The sequence below is a fragment of the Pavona decussata genome, unplaced genomic scaffold, assembly GCF_977016875.1.
Source record: "Pavona decussata unplaced genomic scaffold, jaPavDecu1.1 SCAFFOLD_9, whole genome shotgun sequence".
Classification (NCBI taxonomy): Eukaryota; Metazoa; Cnidaria; class Anthozoa; order Scleractinia; family Agariciidae; genus Pavona; species Pavona decussata.
Genome location: NW_028145432.1, coordinates 1652501 through 1662500, shown reverse-complemented (window position 1 = coordinate 1662500; position 10000 = coordinate 1652501). Strand labels below are relative to the sequence as shown.

General features: G+C 39.2%; 2 pseudogenes across 1 annotated transcript in view; both read right to left on the bottom strand.

Annotated features, from left to right (window-relative positions):
* The window catches only part of LOC146488478 (uncharacterized), a 247934-nt pseudogene that overhangs the window by 115969 nt on the left and 121965 nt on the right, over positions 1 to 10000 (bottom strand). The window lies entirely within an intron of this gene.
* The window catches only part of LOC146488489 (uncharacterized), a 20094-nt pseudogene continuing 10979 nt past the window's right edge, over positions 886 to 10000 (bottom strand).

The following is a 10000-nucleotide window of genomic DNA, read 5'->3' as shown; positions in this document are numbered from 1 at the left end:
TATATTTATATACAAAACAATATTCACAGCTAGAGCTGCCTGAGTGATAACTTAGCCAGAGCAATCCATAACTCGGGTCAATAGTTGTGTCACATTTGCCGCTAACGCAGCGTCAGACATTTTCTACCTCACAGTTGATAGCTACAATGTAGGTTCAATGACACGTTTACGCTTTTTATAACTAGTGTCCTAGTTCAGAATATGCCGCCACTTCTATACTTCTGATATGACATAAAATTCTATTTTTCCCGGTGCTTTGGCATATTTTCGAGTAAAAGGTTACATCTATACGTGGTATTTAAGATAACTCTCTGAAGTTGAAACTTCCCTCAAAAAGGTTGCGGTAGTTTCATGTTTACGGCCAGTTTCAACAAACCCATGCAGTCTATCTGTCATGGGCTCCTGTATCTGCCGGTCTCGACTCCTGAATGTCTGACTGCCTGTCAATAAACGACCTTTGTCGTAGGTTACAGAGCATTTTCTGAGTCTTTTTTTTAATATTTTCTTCCACCGTAAAGAAACTAATATCATTGGTTTTATTCACGAGAACAAGTTGAATTGGTTGATCAATTCTTGTTAGAGACATATAAGCTTATTGAAATTAATATCTAGATGACCGAAGCCCGTGGGATTGGACACCAACTTTCTATCCCCCTTCTCAGTTGAAAAACCAATTTCTTTACTTGAGACTGCACGCTGAAAATATTATCAACACGAGAGGAAACAGGGAAAATCGAACAAATTTCGAGGAAAATTGTTTTAAAGTAAATTGATCATCATTAATTTTTTACTCCCGAAGAGAACGTGAGATCACAAAGGAAGAGATCAGTTAGTCAACCCCTTACAACATGCATATAAAGAGCAATGTCAACCAGACTAGCCTGATTATTCCATGCAAGTACATCCCTGGATTAATTCTTTTAAAAGGGTCACATACAGGGCTTTCTTTTTCTTCATTGGTAGATCAGGAACAGCTAGTCCCAGCTCACTGCAAAAATGTTGCAGCTGTCCCAGCTTCTGCTTCTCAAGAGCTCCTGTTTTGACCATTGCGCACAAGTTCTGTTGGTCACAGACAATCAGATGAATTAGTTGCAATGTGACCATAACCGACGCCCTGTGGAAGGTGAGCTTAGCGATTATTGTTCTTGGCTTTTGATGGGATAAGCTTGACTTTCCAATACGATGAACACGCTCAAACGATATATCGTTTACGTCTTTCTTACTACTTTCCAGCATTTTGCCCGTTAATTGGGTTCTCACGGAGATTACATACATACTGTATTTCGGTGGAGTGCGTCCGACCTCAACGGAAGCTAGTCCCAGTCCCCCGAATTTGTCCTATCTTATGCCAGAAATCTCCGGGACACAAATTTCGCAGTTGCCTGTGACTTCCCTAAAGAGATTGTCGAGAAAAGGAAACTTCTTGTTCCCATACTGAAAGAGGCTAAGAAGAACGGCGACGACGCAAGGTTAATCTATGATAAGTTGTACACAAATGGACAGTTACACAAGCCTCAGTTCTGTTTTCATACTGCAAAAGATGTAAAGGTTGTTGCGTTCTCTTTTTTTGTGCTCGTTTGTTGGGGGGAATTCGCTTCGCAAGGCTTTGCGTTTGGGTTCTCTCTAGTAAAGCTTTCATCTCAGTCAGAACACAAACCGATTTAATTATTTTGTGATCTGAGTCACTCCAGGCTCTCATGTCTAAATTGTGTATCATGTGCATTGTTTTTTCGTTTGCTATTCCCACCGACCTTTCGAAGATTTCGCTCACTCATCAGCACATTTCAAGAGCTGTAGGTCGGTATTTACTATTTGTATTATTTTTAGTTAAATGGTTGCACTGAGTCCTGAGCCATTTCAATTGAAAACACTCTCGTTAAACATCAGGGGAATTAACCAATCTACCAAGCGAAGAAAACTATTTAGGTGGCAACATCATCAACGTGCGGATTGTTATTTTTTACAAGAAACTTACAGCGACGAGAAATGCATAACCTCATGGGAATCTGAATGGGGTGGGACAGTCTATGCCGCCCACGGGAGCAAGCATAGCAAAGGAGTCTTGTTCTTAATTAATCCAAAGTTCGATTACCAAGTGGAAAAGTGTATCAAAGACAAAAACGGAAGATTTATTATCTTAGATCTAAAAGTCGAAAACTCGCATTTTATTTTGGTTAATATTTACGCCCCAAACGATTCCACGCAACAAGTCAAATTCTTAAAAGATTTACAGGGTCTGTTAGCCCCATTTTCTGGAGAGAATATTATTATTGGGGGAGATTTCAACTGCCCGTTGACGTCCGCAGACAAAATGGGTGGTAGATCAGTCCACTTCAAACAAAATGTAATTAACGAAATTACAAAACTCTCTTCGTTGTACTCATTATGCGACGTGTGGCGTTAAAAAATGGCAACAAACAAGGTTTTTCGTGGCGAGATAAAGCTATGAAGGTGCAATGTCGTCTTGATTACTTCTTGATATCAAAAAGGTTATTGAACACTTCCAAACTATGCTTGTTATTGTTCGCTCCTTACACCGATCACTCGGCAGTTGTAACACACATTCAATCAGAAGAACTTTCTAGAAAACCTGGACCAGGGTTCTGGAAGTTCAATTCCGCCCTTCTGAAAGACAAAGAGTATGTGAATGGCATTCGCAAATGTGTTCAATTGGCAAAGGGTAAATACAAAGACGTTGAAGACCACCGGCTAAGCTGGGATCTGATCAAAATGGAATTACGAAGCTACACTATCGCTTTTGCAAAAAATAAAGCATCAAAACAAAGATCGCACGAGAAGGAGCTGTAAAAACAAATAAATGAAATGCTAGTGAACTCACAGAATTCGTGTAACAACCCTCGTTTCTTACTTGAGTTGCATAAGTTAAAAGCTGAATTAAACAGGATCGTGGAGCATAAGATTAAAGGAACGATATTAAGAAGCAAAGTTAGGTGGTATGAAAAGGGAGAAAAAAACTCAAGATATTTTCCAAATCTAGAACATCGTGCTGCCTGCAAGAAAAAAGTAACCAAGCTCTTGCCAGAGGACGGTAACGAAACAAATGACCCCGATTTAATCCTTAAAAAACAAGAAGAGTTTTTCTCGAATTTATACAAATCACAAAGCCCCTGCGTAGAAAATTCAGACTCTGATATTTTCTTTAATAGTGTAGACTTGACTACGCTGATGGAGCAAATGTCTAGTAGTTGTGAAGGCGTTATCACCGAAAATGAATGCTTGTTTGCTCTGAACGAGTTTAAAAATGGCAAATCTTCCGGCTCGGACGGTTTCACAGCTGAATTTTATAAATTCTTTTGGAATGATCTTAATGAAAACCTGATTCTCAGTCTTAAATATGCTTTTGAGAAAGGTGAACTTTCAATTTGTCAAAAAAGAGGAATAATTTCTCTCCTTCCTAAAAAGAACAAACCTACAAACAATTTAAACAATCTACGTCCAATATCATTGTTAAACACTGATTACAAAATTGCTGCTAAAGTCTCAGCCAAAAGACTTGAGAAGGTACTTCCTTCCATTACTAATCCAAGTCAAACTGGATACATTAAAGGGAGATTTATAGTTGAAAATATCACGTTAATTAGCGATCTGATTGACTATACCAAGGGAAAAAATATTCCAGGCATCGCCATTTTTCTTGATTTTCGTAAAGCGTTTGACTCCGTCAAATGGGACTACATTGCCAAGGTGCTTGACGTGTTCAAGTTTAAGGATGATTTCAAACGCTGGGTAAAGGTTCTTTACACTGATATATCCAGCTGCGTTATAAACAATGGTTTCGCGTCACCTTTCTTTAAGCTCAAACATGGCGTAAGACGGGTGTCCATTGTCTGGGCTGCTCTTTGTCTTAGCTATAGAACTGCTTGCACTCGCAATAAGGAACAACCCGCTGATACAGGGTATTTCTGTTGGTAAACAAGAAATAAAATTATGGCAGGATGCTGACGATACGACAGTTTTCGTTAGAAACACCTCCTCTGTCGAAGCGCTGCTCCGCCTTCTGGATAAGTTTAAAAACTGTTCCGGTCTAGAAATCAATGCACATAAATCGGAAGCATTATGGTTAGGCTCGTAGAAGGATCGTTGTAACAAACCTTTCGGCTTTAAGTGCCCCAAAGATTCTGTCTATGCCCTGGGAATTCATTTTTCAAACGATGCTGATCTTGTACGCAAGCTTAATTTTTACGTAAAACTGGAGAGCCTAGAAAAAGTCCTTAATAGCTGAAAAAGAAGAAAGTTAACTCTATATGGAAAAATTAACATTATCAAAACTCTTGGCTTATCAAAGCTTATTTTCAACGCTTCAGTTCTTCCCATTCCTGAAAATGTTGCCCATGAAGTAAATAAATTAACATTTAAGTTCCTTTGGGATGCTAAACCTGCGAAAATTAAGAAATCCACTATTATTGGACCTAAAGAGAAAGGTGGACTAAAAATGATAGATTTTGAACACATGAACAAAGCTTTAAAATGTGTGTGGATTAACAGGTTCACGAACAAAAACAGAGGAGCGTGGAAATTAATTCCTGATGATGCAACTGTGCATCTAGGAGGTTTCTCCTTCCTGTTGCAATGCAACTATAGAGTTAAAGAACTCGACTTGAAGAATGTACCGCCTTTTTACGTAAGACTGTTAGAATTTTGGGAGGAGGTCACACACTTAGCGGGGAAAAGTGATCTTAATCCAAATGAAACAATCATATGGAACAACAAACACATAAAAATTAACAATACATCTGTGTTTTTCCCAAGTGGTTTCGTAAAGGAGTCCGCAACATAAAAGACCTAATGAGTGACAATGGTAAATTTCTCCCTTTTGAAGTTTTCTGTAGTAGGTTTGACGTTAAAGCCTGCTTTACAACATATTGCGGCTTATGCAATTCAATCCGTCAAAATTGAACAACATCTCTAAAGAATCCCCAGCCCTTGCTAATTTAATTGCTAATTTGCGCACTAACAACTTGAATCTTACCACTGCAAACCTGCTACATGCTATCGCTGACAGTAAATTTGTGCCACCTTTATCAGAGCAAAAAATTCTTAATTCAGGTGTCTCCAAAGGAAATCTATCAAAGATATATCTTCTACCTTGGAGAATAACCAAGGAAATTAAATTGCGTATGTTTCAGTTTAAAATTATTCATAATACGGTGTTTACAAAGGCCAGGCTTTTCAAAGCAAGTGTTGTACAAGACGATACATGTTTTTTTTTTTGTAAAGAAAATCCTGAGACACTTCTACATCTGCTCTTTCACTGTCCAATTACAGTAGCTTTTTGGAATGATTTTCGGGAATGGTGGCTTCGAAACACCCAGATTGAATTTAACCTTACTCCCGCTAATGTTCTATACGGTGTGATAGACAATTCAAAGTTCTGTATGTTGCTCAATTTTGCCCTTCTAGTTGCAAATTTTATATATATCACTGCAATCTAGACGAGGCACCCCTTCTCTTCCCTGTCTTTGAAACAGAATTACGCGAAAAAGCTCGCATCGAATATGATATTGCCAAGGAAAAAGGTTATCTAAAGAACTTCAGGATTAAATGGGAACCACTTATTGGCAACAAATTCATCGAAGATGTGGTCATTTGAGGGACCCCTTGAATCAATTTCCACTATTTTTTTTGTTGTTGTTCTATTTTTGTCGTTTTTTCTTTCGATCGTTTCTTTTTTGCTTACCTGTTCATACTGCAATATTGTAAATAATTAACAATAAAAACAAAAACTAGAGGAGTGTGTGGATGGGTTGCTATCTAGATACCTTTTTAGTAGTGCAATGTAAGTGGCTTTTGTACTGTAATGTAAATAATGTCAGTTATAATATTGTAAAAAAAAGTTGGTAGTGAAGATACAGTGTTATTATTGTAAATAGTATAGTATGCTTATATTGTAAGTACAGTTAGAACTGTAATTATCGCTATTAATGTAAATCAGTGTCACATTATGCTAATAAAAACTTAAAAAAGAAATAAAAATAATAGACACCCTGGCATTCGCAAAGTTTTCCTCGTCATTAGCAGCTATGATATCCTCTTCTTCTACTGTTTGGACTGCTGGATGCTGTCGCGTCTGCAGCCAGCCTTGAAAAGAACGACGAAACTGGTAGTGGAGTAAGAAATTCCGTCATTGCAAAACATGCTCTCCATTTGAATTCTTTTCTCGGCGCATTTCTCTTGCTACAACTTCTGGATCCATTTTGGATTCCGTCTCCTGTCTGATGTTAAATTTATCGAGTAGACAAGATTTCTTTTTCTCGATAAAATGGTATGGCTTCTTCATTTGCTTTAAGGGCCATCCCTCATTTAGTGCTACTATTGTTGAGGTGGTCACCGCTCTTGGCGGCAAAACTGGAATCTTGCCCACTCTCTCTGGGAATCTTGCAGCGTATTCGACTTTGGCGTATTCAAGAAGGTTTGCTCTTTCCACTGATTTAGTGCATTTTTCAAATGACAGGTGCTTTCCTAATGCCACATGGCGTTGAAATACACGAGTGCATCCTTCTTGTGGGCAGCTGAAGGTTACAGCCTTTATTGCTGGCGCAGTTTCTTCAACAGGGCATTCCTCTGGTTTATTTACATTTAGCTGGGTAGGCTTACCAAGGGACTTGAAATCTCCATCAGAAAAGTTCACAGTTAGCCACCACAGGTCTGAGTCTGAAAGATACATAACATCGGCTTTCTTTTAATATCATCTTGAAACCAGCTTCGAAATATCTGTAATCAACCAGACGTAACAGCTAATAGATACTCAGACAATCCTGGCCAAAAAAAGCCTGGGATGAGACAACAACACGACACGAAATACCCCAACCCCAACCCCCCGCCCCCTCCCCCGCCACAATGCAATGTTGTCATGTGTTTGTATACAATTCGAACTGGTTTCATTGGTGCTTGGTGAAGGGAGGGCTTCCAAAACTTGGCAATCAAGGCACCACCAAGTTTATGGCAAAGATTTATAGATATCCAAAACACAAACGTACATTGCAAACACTGTTATTACAGCTCTCCCAGAAAATATTGCCAGGATTGTAAATCTTACGAAAAAAGGTTTTCTGCCATATGTTTTTTAGCCCGTTCCATATCTGGTTTTGAACTGCAACCAAAACTGAGGGATATCTTTCCAGTTTCTTTGTGGTATAGAGACACATACTCTGGTCTTACAGGGAAAGATGAACATAAAACTTTAAAAGGAGAAAATAATGTTAAAAACCACAATGGTCTGAAAAATCATCCTATCTTTGTGGCTACTTTGAAAGTTTTTTTTTTTTAATCTTCTTCAAGTATACATTTCATCAAAGTGGACAGATACCCTTGCATCGTAAACTGGTATTCAACAATAGATGTCATTTATAGTAACTGCACGTTTCTCAAACTAAAAAGAAAAGCAGAGCGGCATGATGTACCTCTAAGGCCTTTTTTCGTCATAATTTGGCTTCCCTCACCGATTCCATAAGCTCGTCTAGCTACGATAATGTCATCTCAATATTCAAAGTTATTGAGCTTGTTAATCCCGGGAATCTTTTCGTGGTCAGGTGTATCAGGAATGGCTGCCTCCACCATGGCATTTCTGACACCTTCAACTCCACCATGTGAAAAGATAGCATCCTTAATTGTTGTGCAGATGTTACAGTGTCCCTCGTTTATGTGCTTTCTGATATGATTCTTACAGGTGGCTGACATGCCGTCAGCTGGACCCTTGCCTCCCTGGGGATCTCAGAAGTCCACCTCAAGGACAGAGACTGCAGATGACGACTGGAAGGCAGGTATGGCGAGGATTGTCGTGGCACTGTGGTAGCACCTGGCATTGTCTTGTTGAAAATACGCTTGCTGTATCTCTGGATGCTCAGTTTTTAGGGTCCGTAACACATGTTCCAGGAGTAGAATGGAACTTCCCTAGTTGCTAGACTGTGGGATGTACACGACATCTAGGTCTGAAGCTGTCCGCTAACTCGTCTTGCCACTATACTTATGTGCCACGATATCCCTCTCTTCCCAAACCTGTCACTCTGGGTCTCCCTGTAACGTTGGGGCAAAAACTTCATCACCCAGTCATTTGTGACAAGACATGATTTCTCATCAAGGCGGTCTAGAACGTTCAGTCGTGCTTGGTCCTGCCTTACGGTACGTATCTGATGGCACTTCCACAGGTGTATTGCTTCTGTGGCATGTTGATAAAGGTATAAAGCTTCATCCCATTCTTCAGCTGAAGGGAAGTAAGCCTCATGAATGGTTTTTTGAATGGAATTCAGGAGCTCTTTTAAGAGCAATTCTCTAGGAAAGTGAAGCAAAGCTGGAAATGAAAAATTTTTAACCCCTCTTCAATTTGTGTGTGTGTGTGTAGGTTACCTTGGGGGATAGACAAAAACAACCATATTTGGATCGGTAGATGTATCGTTGAACGTTCAGTCGTGCTTGGTCCTGCCTTACGGTACGTATCTGATGGCACTTCCACAGGTGTATTGCTTCTGTGGCATGTTGATAAAGGTATAAAGCTTCATCCCATTCTTCAGCTGAAGGGAAGTAAGCCTCATGAATGGTTTTTTGAATGGAATTCAGGAGCTCTTTTAAGAGCAATTCTCTAGGAAAGTGAAGCAAAGCTGGAAATGAAAAATTTTTAACCCCTCTTCAATTTTTGTGTGTGTGTGTAGGTTACCTTGGGGGATAGACAAAAACAACCATATTTGGATCGGTAGATGTATCGTTGCCATGGTAACCACACTATATGACGTCGGCCTGGGGACCATGTTTTGAGCAAAAGTTCCACTCTCAAAAAGTAAAAGTAAACGAGTCTGGTTCTCGGGTGCATATGAACCAATTCAAATGAAATTCTTACAGATGGTAGAACCACTCTCCCAGTTTAAAAAATTCGCGGTTACAATAATTTGGGTTTTATAAACAAGAAGAAAATGCTCGTCCTACTATGTTCCCTGTCAGCCATTTAGACAAGCAGGAAAAACAAGCACAACGATATTCATTAATTCTCCGAAAGTACTCTTTCCACATAAACCAAATTAGCAGCAGAGATTACATAGATATTCACTTGTCTAAATATGATAAAATCAATTTCGGGAAAACTATACTCTGGCCATGGGTGCTGAAGACACCTGGGACAAATTGCAAAAAATTGCAAAATTGGTAATTTTGAGAGCTCTAGTTTTTAGCTCAAACAGGCTTTAGAGAGAGAAAATCAGCTTCAAAAGTATCTTTTATCATCTTGTCTGCTACCTACATTTAGTAAATAAGGTTTTGGCCAACAAATTTGATGAAATATAAATTGATACAAAACCTACCTTGAGGGTTTTGGGAATTTCTTCAGGATGCTTTCGTTGCGTGGTTCTCTCCAGTATCTCTCCTTCGCACGTTCTGTCTTTTTGACCAAATCTAGGGCAGACTAACAGTTACTTCTATCGAATATCCAGTTTGCTGTGTTTCAGACCAGGGATGATGATACAAGTAGCCCGCATACACTTAACAAAGAATAGTTGACAAAGTCCAAAACATGGTCGTAATGCTTGCGATTTCTGCTGTCGAGCACCTAAATTCATCAATATTATTCAGCCAGGAAGTAAAGTAAATGTGTCGAGATCGATGTACAAAGCAAATGCATGCCTTTGAACAATCCAAAGTAACGTCTTTGGCTAAAATCGGGTCAGATATTGCGATAGTCGACAAGCCAAGAATGGTAAATAAACTGAACGCATAGGCCGGAAGTCCGAGAAGCACGACTGCTGACCGTATGTAACACAATGTAATGGGATGTAACACCGGATGTATGTGTAATGATATCCTCTTGTAATGGGGTTGTTTCACAATGGCAATGGTGAAGGAAGTCCAAAAAAAAAAAAAAAACAATAACCGAATAAAACAAAAACAAAGGAAATAAAGCTGAACTGAAGCTTGGGTGAAAATTGAACGCATGAGCATAATAGCCACACCCCCCCACCAAAAAAAAAGATTGCTCTTTAGACTATGAAAATGCAAT